The sequence below is a fragment of the Lissotriton helveticus genome, chromosome 1_1, assembly GCF_964261635.1.
Source record: "Lissotriton helveticus chromosome 1_1, aLisHel1.1, whole genome shotgun sequence".
Taxonomy (NCBI): domain Eukaryota; kingdom Metazoa; phylum Chordata; class Amphibia; order Caudata; family Salamandridae; genus Lissotriton; species Lissotriton helveticus.
This window is the reverse complement of record NC_136057.1, coordinates 560673756-560699625: the sequence shown is the minus strand read 5'-3', so window position 1 is coordinate 560699625 and position 25870 is coordinate 560673756. Positions and strand designations below refer to the sequence as shown.

General features: G+C 47.3%; 1 protein-coding gene across 2 annotated transcripts in view; it reads right to left on the bottom strand.

The window, feature by feature from the left end:
* LOC144813769 (uncharacterized) overlaps positions 1-25870 on the bottom strand; it is an 84215-nt gene that overhangs the window by 46773 nt on the left and 11572 nt on the right. For both annotated transcript variants that reach the window (XM_078674051.1, XM_078674050.1), the window contains exons 2-5: positions 7885-8010; positions 3193-3244; positions 3025-3098; positions 2477-2586 (exon numbers count right to left, since the gene is read on the bottom strand). The gene's annotated coding sequence lies outside the window, so the exon portion shown is untranslated. The remainder of the gene's footprint in view (positions 1-2476; positions 2587-3024; positions 3099-3192; positions 3245-7884; positions 8011-25870) is intronic.

Here is a 25870-nt window from a genome sequence, read left to right as displayed (position 1 = left end):
ATGGGCTTCAGCCACTCTAGACACAATGACAGCATCGGGGGTGCTGCGATCCAATAGTAACCCCAGAAGGCTGGCCGCCAGACAGGTGTTGGATGCTACGCTGTTAAAGTTGAACAGCCGAAGTAGTTTCTTTCCAATCGTTTTATTTTACAGTACACTCTTTAAAGAACGGGAAACACTCCCCTCACGGCCAAGTACAATGAAGGCGATGACTCTGAATGTACCATAGCTGACTAGTTGAGCCTTACTCTGTAAAAGCATAGAGATGTATTCTAGAAATTCCACAGTGTCAAACACATGACGAGGTCGCTGTTTGGTGAACAAGGGGCTGTCAAGGGCCTGCCCCTGGAAGCGTAGTTGGAAGAAATCATTAGGGCCCACATTGTGTAACAATCTTTCTATAAGCGTTTGCACTGCCTGATGTATGGCTAAAACCTTATGATCAGAGGACCTCATATGGTATAGAAGCGTCAAATCTCTCTACAGTACAGCTGTAACTTCTAATGCTCTAAAACACAGGCTCTGAATCCTCAGGTTGAAGAATCCTGCTTGCTGGGGAGTGCCCGAATTAATCATTTTGGTGGTTTGTGCTTAGCATGGGCTTCGGTGTGTTTTTAAGCCGCTGTATAGTGCATATTCTGGCTTTCTTTAGTATACTTAGTAAAAGCCTGCGCTGCTTAGTGCTATTATACCACTTTTGCTTTTTACCAGCCCATCCATTTTGAGGGAACCTCCCACAGCCTATTTGAACAGTTTGGCCTGTGTTTGTGAACACCGTACTTGTAAAGGCCTCTGCTACAGACCCTACATATGGCCCTTCCATGTGTTCAGGGTGTTGGAGTATCGCATCTGTACCCCATGAACGCCTCAATCTGCCTAACCTGGGGCTGTTTTCACCTCAACTTATGTATTGTAGTATATTAGGTATTGATTTATATGTTTCGGTTGTGGGGTGCGGTACTTCTAGACTTTGTTTGAGGGGCTCTCTGTACTTTTTGCTCGTGAGACAGCAAAAGAATCGCAGGGATTTAGTCAGTATAGTTTAGACCTTATTGTTATAGTTTGAATTATGAGTAGGTTTATTAATAACTGTGGAATAGGGGTTCTTTAGGGGATGTCGAGGGTCTAGTCATGCATATATAGCACTTCTGTCTGTCAATACTGCTTGACAAGCTTGCAGGACCATGTTTTTACACAGTTCAACCCTTTCAAGTATCTTTTGATGTGCATCCATCATGACCATGTCCCCGCTTACCGCCTTCCCCAGTTTTAAGATCTCATAGTTCACCCAACATTTTAGTTTTCTAACCGCCAGCTGCATATCTTTGAGATGAGCCCCTAGTACTGCTTGCGGATCTTGAAAATCATATTAGGGAGCATTAGGAATGAACATAGGGCTGGGTTGCATATTACCCTGAAGCATCCGAGTATATGCACTTAGTCTACCTTGATCAATCCCATTCTACACTGCGGGGCAGGGTGGGCTCAAAGAAAGGGGGTCCCACTGCGAACAGCCTGGGGCTCTTGAGAATGGTTCCCCACTAGACACGACTTCCAAACTTTGCTTTTGGCAGCCGCTCCATCCATTACTACTATCAGGGTGTGCTGAGGCTTGTGTTGGGCCTCAGCGGTGTAGGAATCATCAGGATGGTGCTTAGGTTTATGTCTAACCTGTGTCTGCAACCCCCCCAATGTCCATATTAGAAGGACCATTGTGCACAGCTGCTGTCGGTGTATCGATACTCTCCACCAACCCTGCAAGTGTCTTGAGAAACCCTAGACACTCAGTATAAGGAGCCTCTAAGGGCTGATCATTTTCAATTGGGTGTCCCTAAGCCTGTTAGAACTGATTATAGTTGGTTTTGGGGTTGTCTTTACGGGGACCTCATCTACATAGGCCATAACATTCTTTGAACCTCTAGAGTTCTTCTGAGTACGGGGCATCTGTTGCTGTGTAACAGTCTTGTTTAAGGCTCTGGCTACTGGATCCAATTGTAACTCTCTGATCATCTGCTTCTTAAGGTTTTTGTGTGAGAGGCGATTCACTTTTGAGTTCTGGAGCTGTTTCAGGTTCTCTACAGTAGACGCCGTAGACGCTGAACATTTAGAGGTCTCGGGGGTAATAGGACAATCCTGTGGTTAAAAGGTATTTTTTAAAGAGAGGCCTACAGGGGCTGTTTGCGGCTCTGGTACCTCCTATTTCTTCTTACTACATTTTAAGGATAACCGGTTCACTTGGGGTTTTGGGATTGCTGCATATATACTGCACCACTTTTACACACACCCTTCCATGTCGTTTCTGGGACTCTAAGCTCGTATCCTCTAGGTTTTCCAAATTATTGCAGAAATGGCATTCCAGTAGGAGTGTTCAACGCGTTGGATGGTGGCCTGACTTGAAATGCCACTGCAGTGTTGGGCCTCGAGGGATGTGTACATATTCAGAGCATAGTTTGTCCTGACGCACACGCCTACTCACAGCTTTTGCTGTAGGAGGTATGTTCTGCAGGTTCTTTGTGATGTCGCTTAAAGCGTCCCTCGTCCTCTTGGCCTTACATGGTTCTTCTCCAGTGAACATTTGAGGCATTTCTACGATGTAAACATAAATATGTATATATTAGAAGAAAAAAAGGAGCCAGTACAAAATACTTACATTAGCCACAGACACGCACACGGGCCCCATAACTTCTGCACAACCCTTTATACAACCGTACTATATGAAGGAGGCACTTTCTGTTTGAGATAATTTTGACACCTTTTGTAAAAACACACCTATTATTAGTGTTTGCACAGCTAATTTCTTTGATGATGGTCCTTTTTCAGGTGCTGAAGACTTCCTTTCAGTAGCCCATTTTTTTCTTGCGTCTCTGCCTCATGCCCCAGACTACCGACCTTACACGCCTCCATGGGCCCTTCTGAGGAGCCGTCCTACAGTTCACCAATGGGTTTTTGGACTATCACAACCTAAGGCTTACACACCGTTTAGGGTCCTTTTTATTTACTTGTTAGAGCAGAAATATATCTTACGCTGAGCGGCGTGTCATGCCAATCCAGGATCTGTTGTGGAGCGTCAACTGACAACTGTACTACAGCGTCATCACCTGTAAAAACACCAATACATGAGAATACAATTAGAAAAACAGTGGTGCTGGTTAACAAAGTGGCTCAGAACTATATAACTCTAAATACCCATACCTTGGTAAAAAGCGAGCATTTCTTCATCAGGTATAGTTATTTCACAGAGATCCTGTGGGGGTAGAACAGACAGCTCTGTTTTAAAAAATAACTCTAATAAAACACTGAATTGCCATTTGTTACAGATACCTCAGAGAACTCTAATACATAATGCAATAATGCCCTAACTACAAGAACATTCACAGTTTGTAAATAGCTGGGACTCTGGTAATACGTAAGAGACATTTCAACAACCAATATTTTTTTAGATGTATTTAATTAGTTATATAATGACCCTCATACCAGCGCAGGGTGTCAGAGCAGTATGCACCACACACATTACATAAGGACAAACAATAATATGTGGTTAAAGCAGCATATAAGAAATGTTACGTATGCCAGAGGTCTGCAAGTTGAAGGAACCACCTGTTATACCTACCGGTAAACATCATAGTTAAAGTCTGAGAACCATAAACTCAAAATTGAAAACGGAAGCACATAGGTGGGTGGTACTTTTTAATAATAAACTGTGATTTTTACCCCATGACCCCCTTGTGCAACGTTAATCTAGGCTCTAATCTATACTTTGTAGTGTGTACCATATTCTTTACCCACATTTAATAATTCAGTGTTCTATGTTAGGATTTAACTTATAAATTGCATGTACCATAAGGATGTCTCTTAGAAAAGCTGTAACGCCCCCTCGCCCTATTTACATTATATGCACTTTGTGGTCTGCATGGAACACTGTCTTTGCAGTGTATATACTAAACCTAAGTGTTATTTTATGAACAGTCAAAACCACCAATGGGCAGAAATCTCCTATCTTTCCCCAGGGAAGAACATTAATACCACAGGTTCTCATGACCTTGAATAATTCTTAAACAGACTGATTCAAATTCCGTTTTCCCTTAATTTAATTTGAATGTAGGTGATGTGTAAGAGTCTATTATAGACATTTTTTTCTCAGTCAAATGTGTTTATGTTCCATACAACATCCCCAGAAAAAACGTTTCTTTTGGATCAAAACATCACCACACATTTGAGAAATAGGAGGTTGTTACAGAGATTATTTTCAGTAATCTTAGTGAGTTGCTGCTGTGTTACAGTATTGAAACACACATCATAACCCTGAATATTAGATGTAAAGACATTTAGATGTTGGTGGGAGTGTGCCTGTGCACTATGAGCGAACAGGCATACTGTTTGCGGCTGTCATTTCATTTACAGCCTCTGGGGTTGCTAACTCAGCCCGAGCCCCCGGAGATGCATAGAACCTTGGGTGAATCATGGCTATGGGCTGTCCTTCCTCGTCACTGCCAAAGGCCGGGACCGTCTCCATGATGTCGGTGTCCCACAACACTGACGTCACTTCAGCGAAGAGCTGCCCCGTAGATTGTTCATCCTCCAGCTTCATCCACGTGGGCCAGATGCCTCAACCGTCCCTAGCACAACACTGCTACATCGGTCTCTGGGGGTCGGTATAGAGCACGGGGGCACCAGGCCCATCCGACCTACACCGGCCCCCATGGGCCAGACATGCAGCTGCCCTGGAGCACACAAGAACTACGCAGGCTCTGGGGTGGCCTCGGCGAGCTGGAGATATCTGACCCCAACACAGACCAACCAATACCGCTCCACAAGCCCCAATAGCACCGCGAAATGGGCAGCGTTCTCTAGGGGCCTGAAATGACAGCTTTGGACCACTGTGACCCCAACATGTACCCTCCTGCACAGCGCCAGGATGCCCAGAGCACCAAATGAACCACCCAGGGGCTGGGGGTTTTTATTTGAAAAAATCCGAGGGAATGTCCCACACCACGGACCCTACCGCATACGTCCCCGGAGCCCCGCCCGGGCCTCAGAGGGCTCTGGGGGCTACAAATTACAATATAAACTTTGGGCCTCAGGCCCACCCCAGGACCACGCAGCACATGCCCCCAACCCCCGGAGCACCGCACAGACCACAGCGGACTCGGAGGCTTTTATTTAAAAAAAAGTGGGGACGTCGATCCCCACACAGCGGACCATGCCGCACACATCCCCAGAGCCCCTTCTGGACCTCAGAGGGTTCTGGGGTCTACAATCGAAGCTTTGGGCCTCGGGCTCCACAGCAGCTATCCTGCCAGCCGCAACAGGCCTCAGAGCCCCAGCATGACAGCGTTGGGCTCTGGGGCTCCAACACCATGCCCTGGACAACGACCCCAGAGGGACTGCCTGTGCCATAATCAAACCCCCTCTATATTGAAGGAGCAAAGGGAGTTAGGCCCCAGGGACGAAGTAAAGGCTGGGCCGTGTATTATAGTCAAACAAGGGGGATGGGCCTGTACCTCAAATTTTTTCAAAGCATTAATACTTCAGCTTTATATCCAAACTCATAACTTGTTGTTCGTATCGGTATTTTATTTATACCTTTTTCTTTTTTCAATAATTCGTATTCTTCATTAATTATTTCAACATGAAAAAGACAAGTATCAAAACATTTTAATTTTCTGTACACAGTTGCACTTCAAACCATATTAGATACACATAAATCATACATTTAACACATTGCATGACAACCCACATTTACGTTAGAAGAAAAAATAAATAACAAAGGACAAAGACATCAATACATGAATTTTCACCACCAAAATTGGCGGATAGACTAAAACAATGATCCTAGACTTCTTTACTGTGTCTAAATCAGGTATCCGTTAAAACACAAGGAGTGTTTGACTTTTACTGGAGAGGGAATTTATTTCCTCAGTTCACATGTTAGATTTTAATTCATCATTCCTCTGTGTTATGTCGTGTGCCGACACGTTTCAAATCCTAGGATCCAAGTATCAGGGCTTGTAAATTATAACAGCATTGGTGATTTATGAGGAGTAGTGATAATCTTCTCGTCACGTTTATGAACGACGGCAGCGGGCGTTGCCTCTCTTTTTAGAAGACTTGCTTGTCTCTCACTGGCTTTCGCAGTAGGTTACATCCATGGCATCCTGTTTCAGGAGTTTTTCTAGCACCACTCGTGGCGTTGGGCTATTTGGTCCATTTTCTCTGCTTGGTATCTCGTGAATGATTACTCTTCTTTGTTTGGCGTTCACCCTCTAGCACTCGCGTTTTCTCTTTGGCATGTGGGGTTTAGCTACAGTTTCTGCCTGTTCTCTTCTCGATTAAGGTGACCAAATAAAGAAGAGAACAGGCAGAAACGGTCCAACTTTTAATTCGGCGCATGTTAGCATGGGTTTAGACGCGCATAGAGGTTGATTGACGCATAGGGACCAGTACTTGTTAGGACTAATACCATTCATCCTGTCGTTACTGTAGGATTTGAGAGGATCCAGCTGAGGTGGGTATTTGTGTACCCACGTGATATTTGCTGATTGGCGCCAATTTTTGGTGATTGAAGAATTTATTTCAGGTACCCCAAGTCTCCTCGTTCTAATCTTTCACTACCTAGGTGTGACCGTGGGGTGAACACTCAGGCACGCGCACTGACAGTAGTTCTTTGTCTCTCTTTGGGCTCCATAAGAGATTATGGTAATTACCCTCCATTTGTCACTTTGTTGAGACACTTATAGTCGAGGCATTGTGTATGCCTCAAGGTTTTTCCCACTCTGAGCACTGCATGGGCAATGTTGGGATAGATGTGTATATAGGTAGAATAGAATGTCTAGTTATGTGTTTTAATTACTATTGTAGATAAACAAAACCCTTGTCCTAATAAAGCTGCAAGAAATGAATGGCTGAAACACGACTGCGTCAACAAAACTAGGAGGAGTCTTATTAACTTTGAATTTTTTCCTTATAGTTAGGGCGACTAAAGATAAAAAGGATAAGAGGTGTGATACTGCCGGCGCATAGGTGACGTCCTCAGAGTGTATTACTCAGAATAAGGAGTGAACATTTGTTTGAGTTATATTTAAGGATCTTTGTAAATGTTGTATATTGTTTGTATTTGTATTGTTCTACATATGTGATTGTGATTTATATGTGACTTTTTGTCTCGCTATATGTGTTGTACATATTCTGTTTGAAATATATATGTATTTGATTTTCTGTGCATCCAGCACCATCCTATGACATGTGTATTTTATAGAACTATGTTTAGTTAGCTGGAAGAAATTTGTGAATGACAGGGTAATTGATTGTGCCTTGTACAAAAATAAAATAGTTGACTGATCCCTTCCTTACTTTTTCTATTATACATCTTTGATGTTCAATGCCCAGGTAGATGAGGGTCATTTGGGCATACCCCCTTTATTGTATATTGTTCTTTACACTTTACAGTGTGAGGGTAGTTATAAATAGATTTTGTCTAAGTGTATTAGGTCTTTTTGATTTAAAAATGGAGTGTGTGAGGTACTCGTGTCAGGGGTTGGGTTGGTTGTAAGGTTGTTTGATTATTGATTCTTTTTATGCTGATAAATTAGTACTACACTAGACATTGTATTCACTTTACCGGTCCCACAGTGCACAGAGTTGAGTATTTGAGATAGAGAAACATATGAGATAAAAGGAATATGTCTGAACCCCATATGGTAAGCTATACTGATGAAGAGATAAATAGATTAAAACAGATCCTCTCTTTGTTAGAGGCAGATAGCGCAGGAGAGAGGCCAGTCAATTCGGATAAAGGAGAAAGACTGATCCAACTTAGAAAGAAAAATACTAGGACACAGTTGCATGCCCAAGTCCTCTTGGAATATTTAAAGACAAATACTATACCTGTTGGACTTCAGGTAAAGAACATTCCGGTGATTTTTGTTGATTGATTTTAGTGGAGTTGGGACAAAGTGCTCACGTGATTGGATTGTCCTTTCCATTAACATCGCACTACGTATCAATGAAGAACTGAAAGAAATAAAAAAGTTGGAGGAGGAGTTAGAAGGTGACTCCACGATTGTGGATGCTAAAGCTCTTTTAGAAAGTATTAACAAAATCTTGACTGATTTCAAAACACATACGGTGAACCTGAAAACATCGAAATTGAGTAAGGATATCAAAATTTTTAAACAAGATCTAGTATATCCTTACCTGAAAGAAGATTTCTTTAAAAATAACAACCTAAGTTCTCCTAACTTACAGTATAATGGGAGGTCACGTACAAGGTTTTTGACATTTTCGGATTCATCCTCTGACTCAGATCAAGGAGCAGGAACATATTACCAACCGTATCACCCATTCTACCAATACCCCAACGCCCCTCCACCTTTTTAAGACAGAGAGGAACGCAGGGGGTGAGGGTACAGAGGGGGATGGAGGGCCCCTATCCACCAACCACCACAAGAACAGAATTTCTTTCGTACACGCCAGAAAGTATACAGACAATAGTGACAAACAGGGCATTAACTGTTGATACCACTAGCCAACCCACTAATGAACTACTATCAATATACAACTTGTCTAAACATCGACTGACCCCATGGGAAACTAAGGTCCAACAGAAGGGCCTGTCCTTTGTCCCATTGGAAGTACAAGACCCCGTCGATACTAAAACTGAGGTGTTGCAATTTTTGCGAAAAATGAGGTTAAAAGCTTTTTTTACTAACCAAAGTGATACCCAGAGGTGAATGTGAGTGGGCTTCAGAAGAAATCTTCCTTTTGCCCTGACAGTGTGAGCATGCCGGACAAGATTATCTTTTTCGAAAATCAAATCTTGCGAGAGATAGCTAAATTAAATGGGAAAAATCTATCTTTCAATCCAATTTTTCTAAACAAGAACACACTGCCTTAAAAGATCTAGCCAACAATCCCCTTACGGTAATACAATCTGCCGATAAGGGAGGGGGGATTGTCCTATGGGACAGTCCGGATTATGATGATGACATTTTGAAACAACTGAATACTCCTTTACATTAACGTAAAATTCAAGACAACCCCACCACTTTTTTTTTTTTATTAAACTTTTTATTAGAACTTTCGATAGATCAACATACAGTGCATATCCTTGGGTGATGTGTGTATCTCACACAACGTACATATGCATAAACCAATATGATGCAGTTACAGCGACAAAACATTTCCGTACATGTTCAAGCAATACACTAAGATATAAAACACCCCAACTCCTCCCATCCCTCCCACCTCCCCCTCAAAAACATCCACCAGGCGATAAGAGTACATCAGAGTCCCTCTCCGAGGAGGCTCAGCTAGGTCATGTGCTGTATAGTGGCCAGTTATAAACAGGTAGCATCCTCATAACAATACTGTAACACAGCCTCCGGGTCTAAGAGCGAAGCATTTCCCAATCAATGATAGCTCAGAAAGAGGGTCCGCAGCAACACCATGCATGGAACAACGCTCCTCAGAGTACATCAGGATGTGCCAGCATGTATGCCGTTATAGGGCTCCAGATATCTTTAGGGTGAGAGGCTTCAGACAGCTCCTCCTCATAGATTTGCAGCTGGTCTCTACAATAGGCTAGGTCTGTAAGCCACAGTTTTATAGTAGGGGCATACTTCGATCCCCATGTCCTCGCCACTACCCGCTTTGCCATCAAAGTGGAGACCGCCACGAGGCATCTATTTGCAGGCGTCAAACGATTCACATGCCCTAAAAGACATAGCTTAGGCATACAGGCAACTTGCTCCAACACCACCTCCGATAATCTTCGAGCCACTTCAGTCAAGAATGCAAAAACTTTCCGACACAGCCAAGCCACATGATAGAAGTCTGCATCACCATCACCACATCTCACACAACTCGCTGATTCCCTCAGACCATACCTATGGAGTTGCAAAGGCGGATAATATATTTGGTGTAGAAATTTTAAGTGGATGATCCTGAGGTTGCAATTGGCCGTAAGTCGTCCTGTGAGTTTACAACATGCCGACCATACCGCCATTGAGATCGGACTACCCATCGCGGTTTGCCAGCTTTGACGCGATTGGTGATCCTTGAATTCTTGTTCCCGCTGGGAAGTATAATAAAGCCTAGTAATAAGTCCTTTACGACTCTCCCCTGCTAACATTACCTGCAATGCCCGAAGAGTCGTAGGCTCCCCCGGAAAGTCCGGATATGCATCCAGTACTACCTGTCTGATTAACGTACATGAATCGAAACATAAAGAATCAATTAACTTCATTTTGGGCCTCTCCAAGGGTTTTGAAGCGGCCCCCCTTGTACAGGTCACCCATCCGAACAATACTCGCAGCCACAAGTTCAGTGGGCTCCCGAGCAGCCGAAATTGCCGGGTGCGAAGCTATGGGTAAAAGAGGAGCATATAAATATGGGAGTTGTACTCTAGCGGCCAGAGCTCTCCACGCCCAGGACATGCACAGTGGGGAGTTAATTTCTTGCCGAGGCCCACCCGAGCTACCCGTTAGAACCATAGCCTGCACTGGAATGGGATGGACCACATCTGCCTCAACGGCTACATGTGACTGAACCGCTGCGGAAAATGCCAATAATGAGCAAAGTGCGCCTGTGTGCAGATGTAATATAAGCGAAGATCTGGAGCCTTAAAGCTGCCCCGGTCAAAAGGCTGCACCAGGAGATCCCATCAGCAGCGTGATTGTTTACCCCCCCCCAGACAAATGTAAGTAGCGCCGTCTGTAATGTTTAGAACAAGGCCACATTCAGTTTAATTGGGATGTTGATAAAAAAAATGTAACATCTTGGGCAGGAACACCATTTTTACGACAGCAATCCTATCTGTCAACGACAGGGGCAGGCGTGCCCACCGCTCTGCCTGCTCCGTTACACGCATAATGGCACACCCATAATTCTCGGTGACCACTACAGCCGGATCCCTATGAATCATCACCCCCAGATACTTTACGGGCTCAGAAGTCCAGGACAGTGGAAAGTCCAGCTCAACCTCCCTTATGTGCTCTGTAATTGGAAAGACCACTGATTTGGACCAATTAATGCCCAAACTGGAAAATCTCTCAAAGTGGACATATTCCTTCAATAACGGCTAGAGATAGATTGATGGTTCCCGGACATAGAGGAGCATGTCGTCCGCATATAGGGAGACAATGAGCGGGCGTCGAAACCATAATGCAGCAGCAGAATGCTTTTGACGAAGCTTGCAAGCTAGGGGTTCTAGTACCAAGGAGAAGAGTATGGGCGACAGGGGGGCAACCCTGCCGCGTGCCCCTTTCTATAGTAAATAAGGACGAGGCCCTGCCATTGACTCGCACTCTAGCGACTGGCCCGCTATAAAGAACCCGAATCCATTGTACAAAGAAAGGGGGGAACCCCATTCTGCTGAGGATCATAAACATATAGGACCAATGCACGGAATCGAACGCCTTTGCTGTGTCGAGTAACAGAGCAACGGCTTGAAAGTCGGGTTCAAAGTAATGTAGCATGGAGAATAATGTACGTAGATTGTGCATGGTGGATCTTTCCATCAAAAAACCAGACTGATCTGGTAAGACCAGCAAAGGCACAAGTGGTTAGAGTTTAGTGGCTATCATTTTTGCTAATATTTTGGTATCAATATTGATGATAGAGAGTGGCCTGTACGATCTGCACTGGTTGGGTGGCTTATCTGGCTTCAACAGGGTGACCAGTAAGGCCTCCCGAAGTGACAGTGGCAGGTTCCCGCTATCGTAGGCCTCCGCGTATACCGCCAGCAGCCACGGAGCTAAGGCCGTTGCAAATGTCTTATAAAATTAACTTGGCAGACCATCTGGTCCAGCGGCTTTACACATAGGCAAAGCCATTATAGCATCTCGCATGTCCTCCTTGCCGAACGGCTGCACTAAATATTCACAATGTGTTTTAGGCAGCCAGCCCAGTGCCACATCGTCCAGGTAGTCATGCGTTTCCCCAGCTGAGGGGGATTCCCTGGCAGCATACAGATCCGAATAGAATTTCAACATTACATCACAGAGCTCTTCCGTCGAGTGTCAGGATGTGCCATTGTCATCAATGAGCTCATTTATGGGCTCCTGACTTCGGGGCTCCCTCAGTTTCTGGGCGAGAGAGCGGCTTGGAGGCCCACCCTCCCCATAATACCGCGCTATCCGGGGCCGAAAACAATGCGGCAACTCTTGGTCTATGGTGTCATTGTGTTCAGTGACAAGATCACGTATCTGTGCCAGCTTATCTGCAGTTGGATCATCATCAAAGGCACGCTCCAGAACATTGATGTCCGCAGCCAGCTTCAGTATCCGGCGCCTGATATCCCGCAGAACTCCCGCCTGCACCCCTATGCATGCTCCTCTAATAGTGACCTTAAAGGCCTCCCATAGGACCCCCGCGCTGTCTACCATGCCCTCGTTCTCCTTAAAATAATTCTCGATCACCTCCTCTATAGTTTGAACACGGGGTCTTTAAGCTCCGATTGTTGGAGCCTCCAAGCAAATTATGGCACCCTGTATTCCAGCAATGTCAACTCCATAAGCACTGGGGAGTGGTCGTTAGGTGTTCTGGTAGCATGAGTAACACTCTTGACCCAGTGACCCACCTCCCCCGAAATCAACCAATAATGAATACGTGACCATGAGCCATGCCCGAGGACACACACCTACTCTCACAAGCCTCCGGGTGGTGTAAGCGCCAAATGTCATGCACATGCCCGGCATCAACAAGACCCCATAACACATCCGATGCTCTCTTTTGCCTAATCTCACCAGAACCATGCCGATCCTTGAACGTGTCCAGATACACATTAAAATCTCCTCCCCAAATGATTTCAGCCGGAGGAAACAGAATCCTGCGCCACACATCTGAAAGGAACGCTGGGTCATCCACATTCGGTCCATAAATGTTCACCAAAAGCACGCTCTCACCTCCCAACCTACCATGCAGAATCACAAAATCGACCATTATCATCCGTCTCTGCTTTAATTTCCGTGAAGGGTACACCTTTCTTCACCAACGTGAGCACCCCTCTTGCATATGAGGAATATGAGGAGGAAACTCGCACACTAGCCCAGCACGCCCCAACGTTCCACACTGCAGCAGCAGCCAAATGCGTTTCCTGAAGGAAAGCAACACTCACACCCAATCGATCCAAGCCTGCAAACACCATTCTGATCTTCCGTGGTGAATTCAAGCACCAGACATTCCAAGTGACAAACTTAAGCAAACTACCCATTAACAGGTTGCATGAAAATCAAGCCACAATCGCTATATCCATAACAGTGTGACCCCAAGCCGCAGCAAATACTGCACATCATATCTGTACGCCTGGTAGTAAATAAAGAACCCTCTCCCATCCCAAGTCCTAACCCTATCCACCCACCACCCACTTCAGCACCCCAACCATGCCAAAGCCATCCCAGAGCCCAACCAAACCTCCTCCCCCCACTACAACAAAGATCAAAGTTTACGGTACACCCAAATGAAAGGGGCACAGATACGCGGTCTCCTGCATAGCAGGAGTTGACTGAGCAGGCAAGATTTATGTATCACAGCTCCGCTCGACAGACTATGTACATACTAGCGGGGCAGGAGAACCCAAATGAAGCAAATACAGAGGTGAGTCCACAGGCCTCGGCTGCAATAAAAAGGACACATATGCGTTGGGATAAATCAAGCTGAAACCCCCCTTAGATAGCGGGAATCGCAATAATCAGGGAGAGGTAGCATAGTTAAGTCACTCAACTGGTTATAAGGCTACGGTCAATCAGAACTTCCCCAGCATTCCCCCATACATAAAGACTTTATCTGGAATAGCAGAGATACTAATAAGGCTTGATCAACAGAGTAACATGGCATCATGGAGGTACACACAGAATCAAATATGAACCAGAAATCCTGGAATAACAGGCACAGTGGTCCCCAAAATAAAACTATCAATACTCAGCATCCTCCTGACTCTGGCCCTCCCCCTCACGTGCCTCAGTAGAGTCCCGCTTCCTGCATTTCAATTTTTTGGTATAATCCATCGCAGCCTTTGGGGAAGAAAAAATCTTTTCATCCGCTGCAGGGCCGATGCGGAGTCGGGCCGGATACAACATGGCATACTGAACCTCCTCTTTACGCAAAAACTGCTTCACAGTGCCGAACTCCCTCCTCGCGGCCTGGACGGCAACCGTGAAATCTGGGAAAAAAGCAAGTGTGTTCCCTTGATATTCAATCTTCCCCTTCTCTCATGCCAGATGAAGAATTGTGTCCCTGTCCCTATAGTTCAAGACCCTAGCTATGATGGGGAGGTGGGGTGCCCCAGGGATAGGGCCACCAGCCAATGAGCGGCGGGCACGCTCCACAATGAACATGTTAGACAGCTGTTCCTTGCCAAAAATGTCTGTGATTAGGCGTTCCATATAAGTCTCCATTCTGCCCACATTCTTGGACTCCGGCAGTCCCGTAATGCGGATGTTGTTGCGTCAGGACCGCGCCTCTAAGTCCTCGTTCTTTGCCTGTATGAGAGAAAAGATTTTTTCCATATTCAGTGCCTTATCCGAAACCGTAAACAGCCCATCCTCAGTGGCCGAGACCCTCTGCTCCACTTCCCCCATGCGTGCATTCTGTTTTTTCAGTTGAGAGGACATGTGATCGAGTCTGTGATTGACCGCTGCCATAGCGCCTTCTATCGATTGTAGAGTCTGCTGCATGTCCACCAAAGTGGCCTCCAGCGTGGGGAACCCATCAGTCGCTGCGTCCGACGTGGCCTTTTGCGGGGTCTTAGGCGTCCGCCGTGACTCAAAAGAGAGTTTTGATTGATTTTTGTCTGTCTGGCCCATTTTCGCAGGCCGCGTCGCAATCACCAACTCAGAAAGAAGGCCAGGACCAGTAGCCTCAAGCTCAAAGGGGCATCTCAGGATCACACTACGCCCCGCCAGGCAAGAGGATACAGCGCAGCACTACCCGCGGCTCCAGCAGTCGTACAGCACCCGCCGCTGTCTCCAAGCGTAAGCACAACCACAGCAGTCCCCAAAGCACTCAAATATTCCCCTATACCGGTTCGCCACAAGCTTCAGCCAGGGTACCAGGTCGCGTCGGGGTATGCAGCAGATTTTCAGAGACGGCACATGTCACCCGACAGCAAGGGAAACCGCAGCCCGGCAAAGCCAATAGGGGGCCAAAGGCAGCACAGGCTCAGAGCAGGACAGGGAAAGGCAAGCAGCAGGCCCAAGGGAACAGCCAGACCACAACTCATCTCCCCTGCAGCCTCCTGTCTACGGGTGGTGGAGTGTGTTGATCGGAGACTTGCAGTCAGGCCAGTGGGTCAGCAACTCTGCAAGCACGTTGGCATAGCTTTGCTTTGTCATTATTTATTATGTTTTGTTCTTTTTTTTGCATTTTGGCGTGTCCCCTCTCCTCCGTGTATTCTTCTTCCTTAGGGACACTCAGGAGCATCGAGGGCAGCAGGCGCCAGCCGACCTCGGGAGGCCCTCCACTCAGGCAGCAGTCAGAGCATTGGCACCAGGGGCACTCTTCTCACACCCGCGGCCGCCGCAGTGAGCAGGCCAGGGCCAGGGGCAAGGCCCAAATCCGCCGCCGCAGCCCGGGCCTCGGCCTTGCCCCAGCCCCACTCACCGCAGCCCGTGCTGATGGGCATCCGGGATCGCTGTGTGCCCTAGCCGGAGTCGATCGCCAAGACGGTGACCGCAGCGGAACCCACGCTGCGCGGTCCTCACGGCTACCTCCTCTCGCCGCAGATACAGGCAGCAAGAACACCCTCGGATCGGGACACCGGGCCCTCTGCAGTGCAGACGGCCCTCTCCGCAGGGTACCTACCGCGCTTCACAACTCAAGGGGTGTCACCTGGGGATCCTGGCCTTACAGCGTCGCAGCGGCTGACATTTTCCTCATCGCGATGCGAGAGCAGCTCGGTCTCGTTCGGCCGCCTACAGCGCCCTGCCAAAGTTGCGATCAGCACCAATGGACTCCTTAAGGTAGCGTGAGTGCACACAGGTGTTTGGGAGTCATCAAGATAGCTGGATATAGCGGATATTGGGCGGATTGATGCTCGGTCAGGCAAAGCCTCACAGAACTGCGGCCATCTTGCCAGGCGCCCTCTAGCGCCCCCCCCACCCCACCTTTAATAGCTAAAATCTTGTATTTGACCACGCAGGCTTGGGATTGTGGCTTTTTATGTAAAAAAAAAAAAGTATGACTATTTGAATTTTACAACCCAAAAAGTACCCACGAGATATGTACTTCCTAAAGTACATAAGGATGCAGAGAAACCGCCTGGGCGGCCCATAATTGCTGCTTGTGGTTCACTTTTGGAACCTTTGACAAAATATATAGATACATTTCTGAAGCCATTTGTGAGTGCCACACAAGCATATGTAGGAGATACCATGGACCTTATTTCGGTGTTCGAGGGAGACCGACAGTTGTTGGTCTACCTCGACATCGAGAGTTTATATACTAACATCCCTCAGGATGAGGCTTTACTGGTCATGGAATTGATTTTGGAACAAAGAGTTATACTTGAACTGGCTAAAATTTGTTTGAAAAATAGCTTTTACTCTTTTAAGAGTGAGTTGTTTTTACAAATAAAAAGCGGGGCAATGGGGTGCTGTTTTGCCCCTGAAATAGCAAATCTTTTAATGGATCAGTTTGAAAGAAGATACATCTTTGATGAGGCGGCCCCATTTAGAAGTACCATCCTTAGATGGGTATGCTTCATCGACGATGTATTTCTTATTTGGAATGGAAGCGCAGAAGAACTTGAACAGTTTCATTTATGGTTGAATTCTTGTACTCCCGATTTATAATTCACCAAAGTCGTGAGTAATACGCAAATTAATTTTTTTGATGTGTGGATTTTCGATAAGGACAGCAAACTGGAGGTTAGCCTTTATACAAAATCCACCGATAGAAACACTCTTTTGGAATTCTCAAGAGGGCACCCCAGAAGCCTGAAAGAAAACTTGCGCTATGGGCAATTTATAAGGATTTGCTGGAATTGCTCGAATAAGGATGATTATTTCGAAAACGCAGAAATATTACTAAAGAAACTGGTGAGAGCCGCTCTTAAGAGGGCATGGTATACTCCGCGCAAAAGTTTGCTAACACCTAAAACTAAAGAAGAAACAGAACAAATAACATGCATTTTCACTTTTAATCCTAAATCCAACAGAGTGAAACAAATACTTGTAAGGAACTGGAGATTGATTGAACACCTGAACATACCCAAACCGCTCTTTGACAACATAAAGATACAAGAAGTATGCTGGGTCTGCCTACATTGGTTGGACATTTTAGACGTGCCAACTGTGCCGCTTGTTCAAGTACAACAGATTCTAAATCTGTCTTGATCAATAACAAAAAACACACCATGCAAACTTTTTCCAAACGTAACACCAAAAATGTGGTGTATGTGGTTAAATGTCATCGTCAAAAACAAGGTTGGTGGAGGGTCTAAGGGGAACATTATTTAAAGACCAAAGGACCGACAAACCCCTTATTCACAGTATAACAATACAAAAGGACTGTCACTGGTCTGTACAACTAAACCGGTCCTCGGAAGCTTGTTTCCGGTCCAGAGAAGGCATGGCTTGGCAGTTCGGGCTGGACAGTTCCCTTGAGGCACAGGGTCAGACTGATTTGCATATAGCCATGCCTGAACTGGGGTGGCAGAGTGGGCTAAAGAACGATGATGGATTAAACCTAGATCTTTTGACTGGGTGTGAGTGTTTGATTGGTTTAGATGCTCCGTCCATCACCACCCCCTTTTGTACAGCTTTGGCCGCCATAAGTGTGGCAGGGTATGCTCAGACGTGAGTCCCTTGCTCACTTTGCCACTGGATTCAAGCAAGCCGGGCTGAAGACGGCTGTAATGCCAGAAACCGGTCCTCGGAAGTAAGTTTCCGGTCCAGGGAAGACATGGCTTGGCAGTTCGGGCTGGACTGTTCCCATGAGGCACAGGGTCAGACTGATTTGCATATAGCCATGCCTGAACTGGAGTGGCAGAGTGGGCTAAAGAACGGTGATGGATTAAACCCAGATCTTTTGACTGGGTGTGAGTGTTTGATTGGTTCAGATGCTCCGTCCATCACCACCCCCTTTTGTACCGCTTTGGCCGCCATAAGTGTGGCAGGGTATGCTCAGACGTGAGTCCCTCGCTCACTTTGCCACTGGATTCAAGCAAGCCGGGCTGAAGACGGCTGTAATGCCAGAAACCGGTCCTCGGAAGCTTGTTTCCGGTCCAGGGAAGGCATGGCTTGGAAGTTCGGCTGGACTGTTCCCATGAGGCACAGGGTCAGACTGATTTGCATATAGCCATGTCTGAACTGGGGTGGCAGAGTGGGCTAAAGAACGGTGATGGATTAAACCCAGATCTTTTGACTGGGTGTGAGTGTTTGATTGGTTCAGATGCTCCGTCCATCACCACCCCCTTTTGTACCGCTTTGGCCGCCATAAGTGTGGCAGGGTATGCTCAGACGTGAGTCCCTTGCTCACTTTGCCACTGGATTCAAGCAAGCTGGGCTTAAGACGGCTGTAATGCCAGAAACCGGTACTCGGAAGCTTGTTCCCGGTCCAGGGAAGTTCGGGATGGACTGTTCCCATGAGGCACAGGGTCAGACTGATTTGCATATAGCCATGTCTGAACTGGGGTGGCAGAGTGGGCTAAAGAACGGGGATGGATTAAACCCAGATCTTTTGACTGAGTGTAAGTGTTTGATTGGTTCAGATGCTCCGTCCATCACCACCCCCTTTGTACCGCTTTGGCCGCCATAAGTGTGGCAGGGTATGCTCAGACGTGAGTCCCTTGCTCACTTTGCCACTGGATTCAACCAAGCCGGGCTGAAGACGGCTGTAATGCCAGAAACCGGTCCTCGGAAGCTTGTTTCCGGTCCAGGGAAGGCATGGCTTGGCAGTTCGGGCTGGACTGTTCCCATGAGGCACAGGGTCAGACTCATTTGCATATAGCCATGTCTGAACTGGGGTGGCAGAGTGGGCTAAAGAATGGTGATGGATTAAACCCAGATCTTTTGACTGGGTGTGAGTGTTTGATTGGTTCAGATGCTCCGTCCATCACCACCCCCTTTTGTACCGCTTTGGCCGCCAAAAGTGAGGCAGGGTATGCTCAGACGTGAGTCCCTTGCTCACTTTGCTACTGGATTCAAGCAAGCCGGGCTGAAGACGGCTGTAATGCCAGAAACCGGTCCTCGGAAGTAAGTTTCCGGTCCAGGGAAGGCATGGCTTGGCAGTTCGGGCTGGACTGTTCCCATGAGGCACAGGGTCAGACTGATTTGCATATAGCCATGTCTGAACTGGGGTGGCAGAGTGGGCTAAAGAACGATGATGGATTAAACCCAGATCTTTTGACTGGGTGTGAGTGTTTGATTGGTTCAGATGCTCCGTCCATCACCACCCCCTTTTGTACCGCTTTGGCCGCCATAAGTGTGGCAGGGTATGCTCAGACGTGAGTCCCTTGCTCACTTTGCCACTGGATTCAAGCAAGCCGGGCTGAAGACGGCTGTAATGCCAGAAACCGGTCCTCGGAAGCTTGTTTCCTGTCCAGGGAAGGCATGGCTTGGCAGTTCGGGCTGGACTGTTCCCATGAGGCACAGGGTCAGACTGATTTGCATATAGCCATGTCTGAACTGGGGTGGCAGAGTGGGCTAAAGAACGATGATGGATTAAACCCAGATCTTTTTACTGGGTGTGAGTGTTTGATTGGTTCAGTTGCTCCGTCCATCACCACCCCCTTTTGTACCGCTTTGGCCGCCATAAGTGTGGCAGGGTATGCTCAGACCTGAGTCCCTTGCTCACTTTGCCACTGGATTCAAGCAAGCCGGGCTGAAGACGGCTGTAATGCAAGAAACCGGTCCTCGGAAGCTTGTTTCCGGTCCAGAAAAGGCGTGGCTTGGCAGTTTGGGCTGGACTGTTCCCATGAGGCACAGGGTCAGACTGATTTGCATATAGCCATGTCTGAACTGGGGTGGCAGAGTGGGCTAAAGAACGGTGATGGATTAAACCCAGATCTTTTGACTGGGTGTGAGTGTTTTTAATTGGTTCAGATGCTCCGTCCATCACCACCCCCTTTTGTACCATCTTGGTTGGCATAGTCTTTCGTTACTGCCGACATTTGCGAGAGACCGCGTCCCTGTATAAGCAGTCAGTAGAGCGACCGCGAATTACTGCGTCCTTTGGAGAAGCAGTTAGTAGAGCTTGGACCATTTGTCTGCCGTGTGGAGGTGGAGCCCTGAACAGGTAATTAATATGGGGTCCGCCGTTGGATACAGGGCCTTAGGAAGCGTCCGCTGTGAGAGACAGCGTATCTATACGGGCTATGTTTCTCCACAAGCAACGAGGTGGGGGACTTTCTCCAAGTAACAGGGAGATGCCCGGTGATCACGTGGACCAGCATTAAGTCTTTTACACCCAGGTAATGCTTAACTTTTAATTTGGCGCGTGTTAGCATAGGTTTAGACGCGAATAGAGGTCGATTGACGCATAGGGACCAGTACTTGTTAAGACTAATACCATTCCTCCTTTCGCTACGGTAGGATTTGAGAGGATCCAGTTGAGGCGGGTATTTGTGTAGCCATGTGATATTTGCTGGATGGTGCCAATTTTTGATGATTGAAGAATTTAATTCAGGTACCCCAAGCCTCCTCGTTCTAATCTTTCACTACCTAGGTGTGACCATGGGTTGAACACTGAGGCACGCGCACTGACAGTAGTTCTTTGTCTCTCTTTGGGCTCCATAAGAGATTGTGGTGATTACCCTCCATTTGTCACTTTGTTGAGACACTTATAGTCGAGGCATTGTGTATGCCTCAAGGTTTTTCCCACTCGGAGCACTGCATGGGCAATATTGGGATAGATGTGTATATAGGTAGAATAGAATGTCTAGTTGTTTTTTTAAAATTCATTTTACAAATCAACAGAAACACATCTTCATCCACATTGTAGCTGATACTCGTATATGGTACAATGATAAAGGCATCATCAACTTCCATCGCTTAAATCTTACAATACCACCATTTGCCGTAGCGAAATTCTCCCACACATTCAACAGTCAAGCAAAATAGTCCACAAATGAAAACCAAAAGAAAATACAAAAAAAAAAAAAAAAGAATACATGGACAATCACAAATCAGTGTCAACTACAAATCGCAGTAACTGTGCAAGCCGTCCGCACTTTTTTTGTTCCTTTTGTAGGATCCCCGCAGCCGCTCTCTCCACATACCACACCCCCCCCCCAAGCCCCACGCTAACCAATTCCTTACTCGGTCTTATTAATCAGATATACTCGTAACGGCTCCCAGATGTCCCTTGGTCTCGATCTAAGGGGGAGGTCCTCCGCATAAGTGTTAAGGTTATCCTGGCAGTACACCAGATCAGTCAGCCACGCCTTGAGTACCGGCTGGCGCCTTTTCCCCCACGTGATCGCCACCCTACGCGCAGCCATCAGCAACGCCAGTCGCACGAAAGTGCCATTCACCCCTCTTACGTGCGGCACACAACACAGGAGGCACACCAGGGGAGAGCAAGGGAGGTCCACAGCCACCATCTCTCTCAAGCAATTCACCACCGCAGTCCAGATTTCTGCCACTTTCCTGCAACTCCACGCCACATGCATAAAGTCTGCATCATCTTGCCTGTCACAGCATGCAGACTCGCGCAGCCCATACCTATACAATCGTGCCGGGGTGTAGTACACTTGGTGTATGTATTTAAAGTGGATAATCTTAAGATTACCATTCATACAGAGTTTCCCCGTTAGTCTGCAGACATGCTTCCAATTATCTTCTGAAATAGCGACAGGCAAACATTCATTCCATTTGGTCCAGCTCTTATCGGCTACCTCCACCGTTTCATCTTTAATAAGTTTATATAATTTGGATATCAGCCTCTTATTAGTGGGTATGGTGAGAACAAATTGCAGAGACAGCAGAACAGGAGGCTCGGTCGGAAATGTGCCTCATGCCTCAACCTGTGAATCGCAAACCTAAAGAGAAGTGACTGACTAGTAATATGCTGTAAATCCTCTTGCATGGCAAATGAGCCGTTTGGATAGATATCCCGCATATGAGAGAGATCCGCCTCCCTCAACACCCTCATACAAGGGGTTTCGTGCGTAACCGACATGCATGCGTGATGCTCCAGATGCATATCCGGCACGTATAACGGCAGTTTCCGTGCCAGCTGCCCGATTCTCCGCCAAGCCGATACTGTGGCGTTGACTGCATTGATTTCTGATTTCAGGGTACCACGTGAATGATGAGTGACCACGCTGTGCAGCGGGATGGGAGCCACATCTCCCTCCTCCACTGCAATGTGCGGTGTAAAGGCATGCGGTCTGTACCAGTAATATAGATATTGAGCCTGCGCACTGAAATAATATGCATAGAAATCCGGCGCTGCGAATCCCCCTTCTCATATCCCTTGGTGATGACCGACCACTGCACTCGCGCAGCTCGCCCCCCCCACACCAGACTGAGCAATTGACTACGGAGAGTCTTAAAAAACTCCATATTGAGCACGATCGGCACTTTTGCGAACAGATAGAGAAATCTAGGTAAAAACAACCATTTTAATAAGGGCGATACGGTCCGCCAGCGACAGTGGCAGTAAAAGCCAGGCGTCAACCATATTCTCCAGTTTCGAGTATGCCCTGCCATAGTTCTCCCTGATCACCACTGTGGGGTAACGGTGCACCCAAACACCCAAATATTTAACTGGGTCTGCAGACCACCAGCGGGAATTCCAGACTTGGCTGTGCAGTTCCAGCTGTTAGTGGAATTATAAATGACTTCTCCCAATTGATGTGTAGGCCGGAGATAAGTCCAAATCTGACCCACTCCCGTAGCAACTGCGCCGGATACCTGGACGGCTCACGTACAAAAAGGACCATGACGTCAGCGTACAGTGATATTGATACCTGCCGGTAACTAAAATTAAGTGCGGTCTCCCTATGACGCTGACGGATGACACAGGCCAGAGGTTCCAAGAGGATTGCAAACAGTAGTGGCGAGAGAGGGCATCCCTGCCAAGTGCCTCTCTCGATACGCAATGAATCTGATGTCAGTCCCCCTACCCGTATTCTAGCCGACGGTGCCGTGTAGAGTAACGTTATCCATTGGATAAACAATGGGGGAAACCCCTTACGCCTCAGCACCTGGTGCATATAATGCCATTCCACCGAGTCAAACGCCTTGGCGGCGTCCAATAACACCGCCGCCGCTTCCAGAGCGGGTTCTAAGACATGGAACATAGAGAATAATGTACGAAGATTATGTGAGGTGGACCGCTCCGGCACGAATCCCGACTGATCAGGTAATATCAGCCCCTGCGGCAGTGGTTGCAGTTTGGTGGAGAGGATCTTTGCCAGACTCTTGGCGTCTATATTGATTAATGAAAGCGGGCGATACGATACCGCCGGTTTGTCTTTCTTGAGCAAAGTAACGATTAGTGCCTCCCTTAATGATGGGGGCAGCATCCCCGTATCATACGCTTCCGGGTATACTTCCAAAAGATGCGGTGCAAGCAGATCTGCGTATTTCTTATAAAATTCTACCATTAGCCCATCCGGGCCGGGCGCTTTACTATTAGGCAGCGCCGCTATCGCCAGTTTAATGTCCTGCTCATCTATGGGAAGACAGAGATATTTACGCTGCACGTCAGACAGCCAAGCACAGGCTAAGTCCTCCAAATATGCGTCAAAATCTGCCACCGACGGTGTTACCCTTGTGCTATACAAATCCGCATAGAACACACGGAACTGCTCCGTGATAGCCTCCGGAGTATAATGCTCGACTCCCGTGTCATCCACTATCCTATCCACATGCTGCTGCTCGAGACGCTCCCTAATCTTAAATGCCAGCGTGCGACTCGGCCTGCCCGCCTCTCCGTATCGTCTGGCTGTATGTCTACGGGACAAATACTTAATCTCCGCCTCAGCGAACGAATCATATTCCCCTATCAGTTCTTGTATCCGAGCCAGCTTAGTCATCTCAGGCTTACTCGCGTAATCACTTTCCAAGTCACGCAATTCGTTTTCAATTCTCTGGAGCTGTGTCCGTATATCTCGAAGTATGCCCGCAGCGGTCCCGATGCACACCCATCTAATGGTGACCTTAAAGGCCTCCCAGAGTGTCGCTGCCTGTTCGACAGTTCCTTTATTCAATGCTAAATATTTAACTATGGCCTCATGTATTGTCTTCTCATATACGGGATCCAGAAGTGCCTCCGAACGCAACCTCCATGTAAACGGGCGTTGCACCCCCTTCCGATTCCTCTGGACTAGTCTCACCGGGTTATGATCTGGCAATGTGCGAGCAAGTGGCACAACCTCCTCAATCCATTCCATCAGCTCCTCACCAATCAACCAGTAATCAAGCCTAGATCAACTTCCATGCATAGGTGTCGCATGCGTGCCCTCTCGCCTCTGCGGGTTCCGTAGTCTCCAGACATCACACAGCCCAAATTCTTCCATAGCCCGTATTACTCTCCCAGCAACTCTAGGGGTGCGATACGATACAGGATTCGATTAATCTAGCTGTGCATTTAAGTAGGTGTCCAGATAATAGGGGCAGTCGGCCAATCTCTCAACTTTCCACAAATGCGGTCAACCCACACTGGGTCATCCGCTATTGGCCCATACATATTTATAATGATGACCAACATGCCTCGCAATTTCCCGCACACCATTGCACACCTCCCGCCTTCATCCGTACATGTTTGTAACGCCTGAAAGTCCACACCTTTCTTGACCAATATCATCACACCTCTCGCATACGAGGAATACGAAGCAGCTAACCGTAAACCTGCCCATCTGCCCATCACTCCACACGCTGGTAACGGAGTCAGACGCGTTTCTTGCAGCAACGCTAGTTGTATCTCATGTCTATTTAAGTATGCGAGCACCTGCCTCACCTTTTTAGGATAATTGAGGCCCCGGACATTCCAGGTTAGCATTGCACATTTATCTGCCATCAAACAGTAGAAATCCGATTATCTACAGCCTGCAGCACAGGAACCAGAGGGGCACGACATAAGCAGCTGTAATACAATACAAGCACTACAATAGCATTGCATCGCAGCTCGCACAGTTGACTGAATACAATACAAAAAGAATACAAAACAGACAAAAACTGCACAATCTCAACCACCCTCCCCCACCTCCCACTCCAACCTCCAAATCAGGTCGAGACCAGTCCCCCCCCTCCCACCCTCAAAACAACAGCCATGCGGGTGATACCCTCTTGGGGAAGAGGCTCAGCAGCGTGTATACGCACCGAAGTGTGGCCGCCGGAACCATACCAATATCGCACCTGCCATGCCACAATCAAGGAATACAATGAGTAACATACTGCAGCCCCCCCCCCGAAACACCCGAGGAAGTATCAAGTAGGACAAGGGCCCCCGCCACCCCCAGCGTTACATCTGACATGGTACATACAAGCCCAAACGAGACCAGTGCAGGCATATTCAGAAAAGGCACATAGACGGTCATATATTATCCTGTCATTAGTCTGCATATCCAAGTCCTGACACTGCCTGCTCGTCATCCACCTGTTTCCGTCGCGGTTTCGCCTTGCAAATATGTTTTGTGAACTTTAACGCAGATTTCGTATCTGTGAAGAAGTGGGACTGTTCTTCATGGGTTATCTTCAGCTTCGCCGGGTATAACATGGCATAAGGCATAGCCGCCTCCCTCAACAACTTCTTTACCAGCACAAACTCCCGCCGTGCTGACTGCACAGCCGGCGTGTAGTCTGGAAAGAAGGATAATGTGTCTCCCTTATACACCACCGGGTCTTTTGCCCTAACCTCTCTCAGGATAGCGTCTCTATCTGCATAATTAAGCAGGCGTGCAATAATCGGGCGCGGTGCCGCCCCT